The sequence below is a fragment of the Pseudopipra pipra genome, chromosome 5 (assembly GCF_036250125.1).
Source record: "Pseudopipra pipra isolate bDixPip1 chromosome 5, bDixPip1.hap1, whole genome shotgun sequence".
NCBI classification, from domain to species: domain Eukaryota; kingdom Metazoa; phylum Chordata; class Aves; order Passeriformes; family Pipridae; genus Pseudopipra; species Pseudopipra pipra.
The window spans coordinates 31,474,956-31,489,048 of record NC_087553.1 but is presented as its reverse complement, the minus strand read 5'-3'; the positions used below and the strand labels follow the sequence as shown (position 1 = coordinate 31,489,048).

The 14,093-nt window shown below is 38.0% G+C and overlaps 1 protein-coding gene across 1 annotated transcript in view; it reads right to left on the bottom strand.

Annotated features, from left to right (window-relative positions):
* DCN (decorin) overlaps positions 1–14,093 on the bottom strand; it is a 37,488-nt gene that overhangs the window by 18,627 nt on the left and 4,768 nt on the right. The window lies entirely within an intron of this gene.

Here is a 14,093-nt window from a genome sequence, read left to right as displayed (position 1 = left end):
TGGAAAAAATGATGCTTTTTTAGTTGTCTATATATGGATGCAGGAGACCTAAACTTTTGAAAAGTGTTTCCTTCTTTTAATCTTACTTTTGAGTTGATAATATTAATCTGTACAGAACATATTCCATTGCCCATTATGAACCACTACAAAAGTTTGGTGTCTGAATTTAAAAAAACATCATCCCAAACACCCTTCAAATTTATTTTCCCACCCATAAGTTCTCTAACATTAGATAAAAACATTAAAATATTTGTATCAGATTTTTATTAAAATTCAGTGCAATATAAATTAACCTATCTGAGCTTCAATCACACCAGAATTCAAGAGTTTTTAAAAGCAAAATCATCCAGCCTTGGATGAATTAGTAAAAGCTTCATAAACTGACAAGAGCCAAAACTCACATCTCATCCTGTTTACTTTACTGATATTTAGTGCATAAATATTTGATCCGGATTAACATTCTTCATATTACTAAAATAACCTTTCCTCATTCAGGCATGGACTTCATTTTCACTGCAGCAGTTGCAAAACCCTCATTACCTTCAGAATTTTAGTACTAGAGTTCCAAATATATAAAAATGTGATACTGTGTAATTTGTATGTTGGTTGTCTTTGGACAGTTTCTATCTTCAGTGAACAGGAATGATGTCAGCAACTAAAAATTCTTACCAAAAAAGCACTACTTTTTCAAGACCATCATGCTGTTATAAGTTCTTACAGTCTAGCAACTCCTATAGCATTTTTCACATATAAACACAAAAGTCTAAGGGTTTAATTATTTGTATTCAAAGTAATGTTAGTATATTCTGGTTGTCAGTACATTTATATTAGTAGACTGATATCTCTAAGTGTTTATGGCAGACAGTGGGGCACAAGAGCTCTACAGCTGTACTTTATGTAATGCTCTTGGAACATATTTTGTAAGAACACTTGGAGAACGTTTGGATTGCCACTGAAGGGGTAATTTGCCAGAGACTAAACTTCAAACTAAACTTTACTTTTCAGAGTTCACATTTCAGCTCCTAAAAACTTGTGTAATCCATGAATACTAGAATCAATAATTTCTGAAAGCAATGAAGTTGGACTTTAAATGTTTCAGATTATAAAGATAAGACAAATTTAATAATCAGGTATCCATTAGAGAAAATTATTTATAACATTTTCCTATCTTGTACTAGAAACTAGACAGATATACAATGCAATAATTGCCTCTGCCTGCAGAGTATATTTGCCACCACTTGAAGTGTTAAATTTATTTTATTACCTACCTCATGTCTAACTCTGTTATGAATTTCCTAAATCTATTTTTCAAAACCAGCTATAGACATTATATTTGACTTTTCTTTTCATGACTTATGCAAGTTTTGAAGAGCAAAGCATAGAGGAGTATCTGATGCACGTCAGCTGCTGGAGAGACCTTGCGTTATCAGTAAGCAATTTAGTACATCCTCCAGCTTCAGCTACATCAATAGGAGCTCTCCAACAGAAGAAGAGCTTATAAATGGGTGAATCTGGACATAGCCTTGCAAAATCAGCATCTAAATAATTCAGAACTAAACCACATTTGAGGTGTGGACTGGATCCACAGCTACGTTAGCTTGTGCTTCATCTTGCAGGGCCGATTCTTTATATGATGTACCTCTGGACAGAGAATGTGTTGGAGGAGCATTGATGTAGTACAAACTAGCCCCGGTGCTGAAGAGTCCCTCCTTAGAGAACCATCCCTCAAACTTTTCTGGCAGGACAGATCAACAGACAACCAAGTCAGATGAATGAGGGAACCTGAACTGACATGACAGTGTGACAGAATTTAAATCGAATGGAGAAAATTGTAATCCTACTAGAAGCTCAAAAGACTTCTGGCTCTTGGCTTAGAATTATTATTTCCCAAAAGGATTTTTTAATTCTTCTGTCTGGGAGACAGAAATTTAGAGGGAACTGTGGGTTGTTTTTACTACTCATTTCCAAGAAACTCAAGTGATGCCCGTGCACTTCTGAAGCCATGTTGTACAGTACGACCACATGTCCACCTACAAATGCCTTCCAGTGAAATTTATGTAATACCAACCAAATGGGGAACTGGTGTTGGAAAATGTCAGTTGAGCCACATCTCAAATTTTTAAGAACAGTATACACTGATATTCCAGCTCTTGGCTATGTTTTTTTCATACATTATAGCTTGCTTCTTAAAAAGCCATATGAAAATCTCTCATAGCAATCTGAGTTTTTATGTTAATAATCAGTGTTACATAGTTTGGTATTCAGTTACCTTGAAATATTTCAGGCCTCTGGCTCCTAAGATTAACTTATAACTGATTAAAAAATTAGATTCCATTGCCTTTCCCACTTACATTAAATTGAAAATACATATGTCTTTTTTATTTTGGTGGAATAAAACTAAGTCAGTTAGAATTTAAGTTGGTAAATAAATTTTTAAAAAATCTATTCACAAATAAGTAGAAAAGGTATAGCTCCACCCTTCCAACATCCTTGTTTACATTGAGTTTAAGAGCTTAAATATTCTGGAAATAGAAAAGACTTCATTAACCAGTTTATGTATCTTAGTCAAAATACAATTTTAATTTGCACTAAAATATTTCTTTGGGACAAATCATGACTTCCTTATAGAAGATGAACAGCCATCAGTTTCTGTATCACAGGTCAAAACTGTATTATCTTACGTGGATTTTTAGAAATAGAAATTTCCTACTGTTTTACTTTATCAACCTGTAGCAAACAACTATTCCCACCAGTGTACATGTATATGTCTAAAAATGCATGCATATTAAAACACATAAAGAACAGAATATGCCATAGAACTACAAAATGGAAGGAACAAGGTGTGTAAGTAAGCTTGGACATTTCCTTCTGTTAGTCAGGATAAGCTGAACTTTTATTATCCCTGGCAGAAATGTTCCTAACTTTTCTTACACTTAGTCACTACACCACAGATTTTTGAAATAACAAACACAATCAAAATATATTCAATAAACTCCAGCGTAGGTGGATAATTTCTTTTATGCAGGCAAGGCTCATACAGAGTCACTTTTGTTGAGGAGAGGTTACAAGGCTCAGAAATCCCTCCTTAGTGGAAGATGTAGAAGGTAACTTTGCAGAAATCAACCTTGTCTCTGTGGGATCACATCCTTTTGGAGTGTAGCTTTTTCTTATAATTTCTTAAGCAAATTTCAGTGTCTGGCTCTTTAGCTGTGATTGTTTCACCTCCTGGAGAGGACAGAAGACTGATGGGTCTGGAGATTTTATGAGACCAGAAATTAGGCAGAGAAGAGCCAAGACTGGTATAATTCATCCGTTATCTGGTCCCTGAGAGAGAATCAATCAGTGGCTAACCATCTCCTGTGTAGCACTGCACCAGCCCAACTAGCACATGCTGCTGTTTAGCTGGACAAACAGGTATAGGAGATGTAGAAAGGATCTGGAAACAGTGTGAGGACTAAGGGAGGTTATGGGGTTTGCTATACACAACAGGCTTTATTACTTCAGCAGCTGAGGGAGTAACCTGCTTAGCTACAGGACCTGCGATCAAATGGCTGTGGAATTGTTTAACCCATAAAGGAAAAGGATGTATTTTGAAATCTCCTCTCTATGAAGAGGTTTCAGTCCACTGCTCCAGTTGCTCAGCAGTGAGAGCCACAAGCTAGTCTGCATCTGGCATGGAGCCACATTTCTGCTGAAGCCATACGACTATGCAGAAAAGGAATGTAAGATTTATAGGGCCAGTGAGGGAGACTAAGCAAATGGAAGTCTGAGCCCGTATTCCAGAGATGAGGACAGTTTCCTGAGAATTTCATCCTTGTCACAATGAGACCACCACAACAAAATAACAAATATGTGAACAGTGCCAATTATGCAACAGGGTTTGTGGCCTGATTTTTGTGTGTGTTTGGGGTATTTTGAGAGATTTTTCCTCCGTCTATCCATTTACATGTGGCAGAGATGGGGCTTATTCCTCTGAATAACCTTTCTCTTCCCCATCTGGAGAGGAGGCGCCAAAAGGTAGAGAGAAATTTGAATGCTGTAGCTCAGATATATGTGTTACTACATAGCAACGCTTATGATTATTTTGAAAGAGGCCATAAAATGGGGCTCTTCTAAAGACTCCCTCAGTTTCCACAAGCAGCTGCTGCCAGCTGAGGAACTTGGACTGAACTGCATGTATTTCCCATCTGTGATCATCAGCGGCTACACTCCCAGTGGAGGCAGCCTCTCCAGCAGCTGCCTGAGCTGCCTTGTGCATGCTCCAAGCCCAGCTCTGCTGCATCCCACTGACAGGCAGCAATCCTCCCAGGGGTGAATGACCTTAGCAATGCCCTGAGTGGACTCTGGGGCAAATGAGGCGAATGGCAAGTTTACAGGGTCAAGAATCTTAGTCACAGAAAAATAACAAGATCCAAGGACTGCTTTCTGGAAGGATGGCAAGGAACTGCTTTGAATGCTTTGACTTAGAAAAGTTTGCTGACACTTTCCCAGGCTATGTGTTACACTATTTACTGGAAATTTGTTCTCTATTGTGTGGAATTTGCAAATAGGAATAATTTCATTATTTGCATCCTACCATCCATAAAGTAAGAAATCATTATCTTTTTCTACAGAGGAGTATCCATAGCCTCCTTCTCTGTCTCACTTTCAAATTAAAAGTTTGTTCTCCATCTTCTCCTGTGCTGCTAATATTTTTTCTAGGAGATGTAAAAATCCATTACTGAATGCATAAGACTTTTAAAATACATTTTAAAGGTAATTTACTATCACTTTTTTCCTGTTCAGCAGTCTTTAAGACTCATATTCCATTAAGATCCATTTTGTACTTATTTTTATTACAGACTAATATTTTTGTATATGTCTGACCCTTTCCATGGGAAAGAACAAGAAAACAAACTGCATTCCCTGCTGAGGTAGCCTCTCACAATGGTAGACCTACTGACCTCTTACTATGCTGGGTTTTTTTTCCCAAACATTACAACATTGCTTCCCAGAATAGACTGAGGAACACAAAAAAATAGAAACATATTCGCACATTACAATCAAATGCATTATTCTGCATTATGATAGTACTAATAATTATAAATGGTCTAGTAAATGTTTTAAAATGAATGTATTGCTTTAATTGCTCTTTTCCATTTCAACCCACTCTGTGTAGTAAACACATATTTCAAAGTATAACAGATATCGCATGCCACAGATGTTATGAATTATTTTTCAGTCCTAGTTACATTTTTGGTACAGATAGATTTAGCATCCTGGCTCCAAAAGTAACACTAAGAGTAATGATACATTCTTAAAGCTAAAATTCAAGCAACTTCTACTTCTGTGTTCTTTCTAACTGACTTTTAATTTCAATTATCTCAAAGGGATATGCCTCCTCAAGAATCACTGGAGCATTTTAGAAAGACAGAAAAATAATCTGAAATAATATTGAGACTTCAGGGATTAAGACATTAGGTAAAATTAAAATAAAATATCATGAGTTCTCTGAACTCCTAGAATAATCAGCTTTACATTTCCTATTGTCATGGTTACAGACATAAAACATCCCGTCAAACAACAGCAACTGACCTGTGTGATTCATGCAATCTGCCAACACCATGTGCATAATGGCTTTGCTCAAAGTGGATGCAACATAGATGTACTTACTATCTGTGACTACTGATGCATTAGGTGAAACATTTATTTTTTACAAGTGTTTTACAGTTGTCGTAAGAAAGATTCAGTGACTCAGAAAAGTGAGCATTATCTAAAAAATTATATTTTGAATGACCCTTTGCAGTAATATAATTTCATGTTTACCTGTTTTGCAGTTTAAATAAGCAACAGGTAGCAGATGACAATTTGAGGATAGCTTCCTCAGTCTTTACTTTGGGACTTACCAGAATTACTATAAAGTGTCATTTGGGGGAGATCTTCTCTGGTTTCAAGTAAACTTTCCCCTTCCTGTTCTGACCACATGGTCATTACACAGCCCTAGTTTTATTATAACCTGAGGGCAGAGATATGTTCATGGTTATTTCAGGTACTTCTAAACATAACATGGCCATTTTTCATAAAAGTTGTAGGATTGTTGTCAACTTACTCTCATGCAAGCAAACAAAAGAGCTGTTGTGATCGTGTTGGGACATAGTGAATAACATTTAAATGAATTTGGGGAGGCAATTTCCTGAGTGAACCAGGAATCTGCAAACTTGCTAGTTCCCTCTTTCTACCACGTGATGTTGTATGTATCCTTTTAGCTCTTAGAAATTTTTGCTTTGTATCTCCTTTTATTTTCTTAGCCATTTAGTGATAGATCTTCACCAGGTCAACTACAGCTGTATCAGTCATCTCCAGCCCACAGAACGTAAACTCTCTGCCACAGAGTGAAAGAATAAAAAAGAGAATGTACATTTTGCCCCTCAACCCTAAAAAACAGTAAGATTTTAATTCAATTCTTTGGCTTTGCTCCTATATCTCTGACGTAGAGATACTCAGCAATGAGTTTGATTATTGCACCACTGCAAGCATTCTTCTATGTCACCCTCAAATAAGAATTCATCGAGAACCTTTTTATTTTCTGAGGCCCACTCTGGAGCAGTAGAAGGGAAAACATGTACTCCAGCATAGAAACTGAAATTTTCCTAGGCTTTCACATTTTAGGTAGTAGAGGAGGTGCAAGCAGAAACTGGTTCTGGGATGCACTATTGCACATTTCAATTGTGTTAATGTTGTATTACAGGACCAGACTGTTGCCCCATTATTCAAATGTTTTAAAAGCTGTAGCATTTCTATAAATAATCTGTCCCTTTGGAGTTTTTGCCATTAAATCCCTAAGGCTGCCATGAAATCAGCTTTCTTGTTTTCACTGCTTTTTAAAGATATATTTATTGCATTCCTTTTCTCATTTAAATTAAAACTGCAACCATCCTTTCTTCAACAGATTTTTGTAGCAACTAAAACCACTTCAAACAGATCCCAGGAAACAAACACAAAGATAGTATGGGATGCTCTCCTGGGTGCCCTCTCTCTTGAGCATGCATGCAGAGAGCACAAAAATTTGTAAATACTGTTTTTCACCATTTTTATTCCCATTGACTACATAAGAGGTTTGCAGTAGAGTTGCCCATATAGCAAATGTAACCGCACTAAAATCAGGTTCATTTGCACAGAACTGTTTGAGTCTCATAATTGATGCCATAAGTTGAAAACTATGACCCAAACTCTCTCTCCCTCAAAAAAAAACCATGCAGGCATGCTCCTTGTCTTAAGGCCCCTGTGTGCCACTGTTTCTCCCTCTTTCCTTGTAGAGAAGCCAATAAGCAAGTTCTACTCTTCTGTTCAGACTGGAGAAGAGGAAACTAAGGAGACACCTCATCACAGTCTGCAACTTCCTCGTGAGGGGAAGAGAAGGGGCAAGCATTGATCTCTTCTCTGTGGTGACCAGTGACAGAACTTGATGGAATGTCCTGAAGTTGTGTCAGGGAAGGTTTAGGTTGGATATTAGAAAAAGATTCTTCATCCAGAGTGTGGTTGGGCACTGGAACAGGCTCCCCAGGGAAGTGGTCACAGCATGAAGCCTGATGGTGTTCAAGTGTTTGACAGCATTCATAAGCTCATGGTGTGATTCTTGGGGTTGTCATGTGCAGGTCCAGGAGTTGGACTTTGATGATCCTGATGGGTCCCTTTCAACTCAGAATATTCTATGGTTCTGTGATGCTCCATCTATCTTCTTTTCTTTTATAGTATAAATACAGCCTATACTATAAATATAGTATAGGCAATAATGCTCTGTGTGAATATATTAAATAAAATACAGCTGAAGAGACCTAGCCTTCTGCAATTGTCAATATTTTTTTGTCAGGCGTGTAAAGCAGGAAGAATAAGTTTTTAAAAATGGCAATGTATTTTGAAGAATATATTCTTTGATTTGAACCTTAGGAAATTATAAAAGTATATTCAGAAAAATATTTTTTTTTTTGTAATCCGATTTTGGACCAGTTCCTTTTAATCCTATGACAGATCCAGGACATGTGTAAAGCAAGATATAGACCAGTGAGTCCAAAGTCGATAAGGAGGGGACACACTCAAATCTGGGTTTGAGACGAGCGTTTTGAAAATATTCTTAAAACCAGAATATTTTCAAAATACCATGGTAACTGGACCTTATGAACAGAGTTTTCCTGAGGAGCTGGAGGCTGATACCAGAAGTTTCTTGCTGTTATCATTGTTGGCTTCACATAGGACCTAAATTCCTAGATTTCCTCCCTGTTGGTAATGAGTTCTCAGTGAAGTTTGCGAAGGAGCTTTTGAGCTCTTTAGCTCTTCCTAAGACTTGGCTGGGAAGATTCCACAGTTGAATAGCACAGGTTTTTGTTGTGAAAACACAGATATTTTTCAATAGTTTTATGTCTTACCAAGTAATATACCCCTCAAAGGTGTTAGGACCAAAATACATATACTAGTCCACCGTATAAGTCACACCTACTAGTCCATAACACTAGTTGGTGTGAGGAGTAATTATTTAGCATGTTTTAAGCATTGTAGTCACCTGTTATGACTTATAACTGACTCATATTTTACTAGCTATCTATTAGCTATTTATTTGTACACTTGGAGATTTTAGAAATGAATGTTTGTCACAGAACAAGACAGAAAACCATCACTTCTTGTATCATTTGGACTTAGCAGCCCTTATTTCCATTCCTGCCACTAGGCTTACTTAAATGGTATTTCCTAGTCTGAAGCAAGCAAACAAATCTAAAAACAATACAAGAAAAAAAGAAGAAAACATACAGAGCATGTCACTGATACCTTGGAGTAAGCAGTCAATAAGAAAGGGCTATATTTAGAGTAGATTAATTTTCATCTAGAATCCTATTTATCATCTGGACCTGGAACATCAGTAATTCTGGTGGGAATGCAAAAAGGCGTGTCTTTTACTGTTACACTGGCTAAGGGAAATGGCTTTTTGTTAATATAGAGCAGACTACATACAGGTCTATTTTTTTTTCTTGGTAATATTTCAAGAGTGTTTTCCAATTATTGGGTTCTTGATTTAATAATTTTTCAGAATGTACTGAATACAGGGCTTTAATCATGCTTTTTTAACTTCCAGGGCATCACCAAAATTGAATTGAAGCAGAATGTATAAAAAAATTTTAATAATCCATGGAAAATTTATCACAAAACAATGCTGGCAACATGAGTTTATTTTTCCATGCCTCAATTTTATCACATATAACTTTGTTAATCTGAAAGTAAGTTGCATAGCCTTGAGTGGTCTTTGCTCTGTTTTGGCAGTTTGATTCTCCAAGAGTGATGTATCCTTTCTGTCACTGACATCCACCTTAGACAGGGTGAACTACTGCGTGGGCAGCTGCCTAACTCACTCCACAGCTGTGAAAGGAACTCAGATGACTCTTTGACTCCTAATATCACCTGAGATAGCTCCTATATTAAAGATAATACCTGTAATATTTCATATGGATCCTCCAGTCTGACAGCCAATATGTTAAGAGCATTGAAATTTACCCAGTCAGCATGTGGAAAGCTCAATGAATTGTGCTTGATGATGGCCTAAGTTATGGTCAGCTAAAGAATGTTGTCCAAAAAGGCATTTAGTCTTCAGTTTTAAGGCCAGAGTATCATGATGTAGAGGCTATTCTCAGTATAAGTGACACTATAGGTTCACAGATTTCCTGGTTCCATTTTTAATAATAATAATTTTGTTAAATGAACTAGTTTAATGAAGCCAGGGAATCATGAGATTCTCAGCTTCTAATAAACATAAAAGGAGTAAGTCTCTAATCCTTATTGTTAGAAGAAAAAAAATGCATAAAATATGAAAGAACTTGTCTTAAAGGTTCATCAATTGCAATGTAAATTAACTAAAACTTTTTTCTTTAGAAATTACATTTGTTAACGTCTGACCATTTAAGAATCCATTCTTTCTCTTATTGCATGTTTAGAAACACAGAAGATTTTGAGCCAAACATTTAGCTTTAAAGATTCTGTTTCTGAAAGGCTAGTTAGCTTTCAAACAGTGGCAGGGATTCTAAAGCTATGTACAGAATGAAAAGTAAGTCTATCTGTTTTGTTGAACTCATAAAGTGACTGAGACTGATCACCACAGAATCACCGAATATTCTGAGCTGGAAGGGACCCACGAGGATGAAGTCCCACTCTTTAGTGAATGGCCCATGCGAGGATTGAACCCATCACCTTGGCACTATTAGCACTCCACTCTAACCAACTGAGTTAACCTCAGGGCTAACCAATGAGGTATGTAATATTTGTCTTTAAAAAGATTTTATGTTGAGTAGTTCAAATCCAGGTATATCACAAAGGAGGTAATTTACTTTAAAATGAGAGGTGAGGTTCTCACATGGAGTCATGATCTGAAAATGCATGTTCAGATATTTCTGGAAGATTATATACAATGAAATACATAATCTTTAGTCAACAAATAAATTGTCATGTTACCGTGGTTCAGTTATGAAGAACCATCAGTTAATATATTGAGACACTCTGTGTATTAAGATAAACTGCCTCATGTTATCAGATCCCTGGGATAATGCTTTACATATCTGTGAGCTTTTCACTTACTGATCTCAAAGTGCTGTTCAAACACACACTCCAACACCCGTGCTGAGGTCTGTTCTGGAAAAACCTCACATTTCTGAGCTATGAGTAAAATTCCAATTTTAGTTGTATTACTGCTTGGACTTTGATTATTGACGTCTATCTCTTGCACACCTTCCAGAGACCACAATTCCTCCATGGAAGCTCACCGCAAGAGGGATGGAGGGACAGCCTTACATCCTGTGAAGTCTCCAAGGAAGGCAATCTCGATGCCTGTACAGAGACACTGCTTGCTTAGTAAGAGGCTGCCAGACTTATCTGAAGGTGAAATAAAGCTCTGGCCACCACCCCTGAATGTGCTCATGATGCATTCTGCATCTGCTGCAGGGCTGAGTAATCACATATGCGTCCTGCTGCCTACCAGGGCACTCTGGGATGAACTTTAATTGAGACTCCCTTTGGGAGGATGAGACTTTAAATGAAACTATTAATCCTTGCTAGAGTTTTTATGAGGCATATTTGCCTGATCAACTGCACATCTTCCCTCTACTTATTATTTTTAAACAGGAAGAGTGGGCTCTGACCAGCTATATCAGCTACTCCCTACCTGTAGTGTGCACTAATAAGGAGTATGTTTGTGATTTCTATGGAAAGTCTGGCTACAGAATAGTAATGCCTCATACTGAGTTGTGATTGAAAAGTCAGCCTATTGCTCCCTTTTAGCAACAGGGGTTAGATTCAGAAAAGGCAGCACTTTTATAAAGATACCACAATGGCCTTCCTTGGTGAGATATTTGAGCCTAACAAAGATAATACACCTCATGAAAGGTGGCTCTGCTCTTGATCCATCAGTAACTACAGTTCAGAAAGAATTCTTCTTCAGGATATGAGAAGGCAGAGTTCTCCTTCCTGCCAACTCAGCTCTTGGCTTGGAGACAAAATAAATTAATTTGTAGGTGTGTGCTTAGGAGTATGTGACTGAAGCTTAAAAGTATAGAATGCAAAAATTTAGCTGACAAGAGTGTAATTGGACCACCGAGTATTTTTTTTTCACTGTTTTTATTGAACTTGGATTTTATTTTTTTGTTATTCCCACCCAGTGCTCATGAGAAAAAGAGCAAACTTGATCTCTGGACTCTGGATCCAATAGTTCTCCTGTGGTTTACTCACATAACCTTGTGTCAGATAGTTGTTTTTTCCTTATGAAGCAAGAGTTTACAAAGAGTAAATGCCCCTTCGAGCACAAAAAGAAAGAGGTTGAGGAAGAGGAGCCCTCTCCAAATGTTGCCCACACTATGGTCCTCCAGATGCATCTCTCTGACATCCCCTCTGCACCCATGGGCTCATGGCTGCAAAGAGCCCTCCCATGCCAGAGAGAGAATAGAAGAAAGCATCTTGATTCAGATTTCAACCTTTCTTTGTGGGACTTTATTTAGTAAGGTCTTAATATGTCCCTGGGAGGAGTCTTATTGCGGCCTGCAGTTTTTCTTCAATTAGTGCTCATGGGACTAGACGATTTGATAATTTAGTGGAAGGGAGGTAGCTAATTTAGTTGGGTCGGAAGTGCCCAGAGCTGAAGGGAGAGTCAGGCCAAGAGCAGTGGTTAATAGAGGGGTGGAACTGTCACTGCTGCTTTCATGGCTCCTGCATGTAAATTGCCCTCCTGATGGCTGCACCTCAAGCACTCTTCATCTCACAGCTCGGGAGCATGCTAGGTCATGTCCGCAGCTTACAGCAAAAGTTTGATCTCTCAGGGTCAGCAACTGGCTTTCCTCAAGTCAGTAGGTAAATATGATTTTGTCTGGGTCTGAGTCACACAGAAGTGGATTCAAGGCCAGAAGACAGAAGAGCGGAAGGCAGGTTTGCCTGTGAGCCGGCAGCACACACAGCTGTCCTGTACCTGTTGCAGGGTGGACATCAGACCTGTGTTGTCATGAGCCTCTCACTTGGGCCACGACCCAGTAGGGGCTGTGGTAGCCATGTGCTACAAGGATGGGTGAAACCTAATGCCAAGGCTGACATTGAATGGTTATTACTTCCTTGAGCTCTGCTAGGAAAACATTATTTATTTATTTTTCAGGGCTGCATATTTTGAGCCCAGGGAGATCTCTTTTCCTTTGTGTCCAAAGGCTGGACATTATCAGCCCAGTTGCTTCAAAAGCACAATTTTTTCATTGGACATTATACAGCATGTGGGTTTAAACCAAGCTCAAAATGTAACTCTTTCTTTTCACTCCACTTGAAATTATCTGGGAAACACAGACCTGGGGCCCTAAATGTGGTATTTCTGAGTCTCTTGGCCAATATGGGACTCTATTAACCCAAAGTATCTGTATGCAGTGTACTGTAGTGCAACCCTTTGTAAATCACATGTGTGTGAAGGAGAACTGAACAACCACGGGAGCAAGTACAGCAGCAAAGGGTCTCTGTGTGAATATTTCTACTTTTTTATCAAGTGAAAGCTCCTTACGTTCTGCAGAATTGAAGCAGACTAGGAACAAGTTCCCAAAATAACTCAAATTCCATCAGCATTACCAAGTGTAACAATAATAAAACCTAAGACTTTCATGACGTGTGGGGCAATGTCCTCCCCATTACCCACTCCGTGTTTGCTACTCTCTGGCATATAAATGGTAAAAAAAGAAAATATCTTTCAACAGGGACAGTACTGTGAAAACTTTATGAATGCATGGCTAGGTTAGCCTGCACTCATTTGTGCAACTTGGCTTGAGTTGTTCACTGGGTCTTTGCCAAACATATCTGTTGCGTAATTATGTGGCTTGCTTTAATAAAGTCACAGAAGTTTCTAGGGGTGTAACCAGAGTTTCCCCCTCCTTCCTGTAATTATACAACACCCACCACAATGAGATACAGCTCCTAATTGGAAGATTTGTGCCATGATTTACAGTAATCATCAAAGCCAATGCTACAACATAGGAAAATAGAAACACCCAACTATACATTTAAAGAACTGCGGGAAGACTTAAAAAAAAAACCAGACAGCCTCTTTAAAATCATGAGAAGTTATTTGTCTGTCCATTGAATAAATTCTCTAATTTCCTTGTGAGTAAAACCAACTTTAATTGATTTTCTGCACTGTGCACTGACTCAGTCTGAATAATACTGGTTTAAAACAAATTCAGCCTCACTGAAGTCAGTTTCATTACTTGAGACTTCTGCATGGAAAAGTCAAATACAGTGATGGCAGACAAGGCTTCACATCCTGCTTCTCTGTCTGTGCAGACAAGCCCTTGTACATGAGGCAGTAAGGGGAGTTTGTGAAAAAGGTTCTCATGGTTTCAGCTTGTATAGTGTCTAATAAAGATATTTAATAAAGAACTCCAAAATGTGTTCATTGTTTTGGAGTATTTCCAAGCTCTTTCCTCCAAAGAGCTGGTTGCAGGATGTATGATTCAGTTAGTTATTCCACGCTCATGTATTCCAATGGAAATGGGATGATTGAGGTACTAGACAGAATGATTAAGGGTGCTGGAGCTTGGACCACGAAATTTAGAACCTTTTAA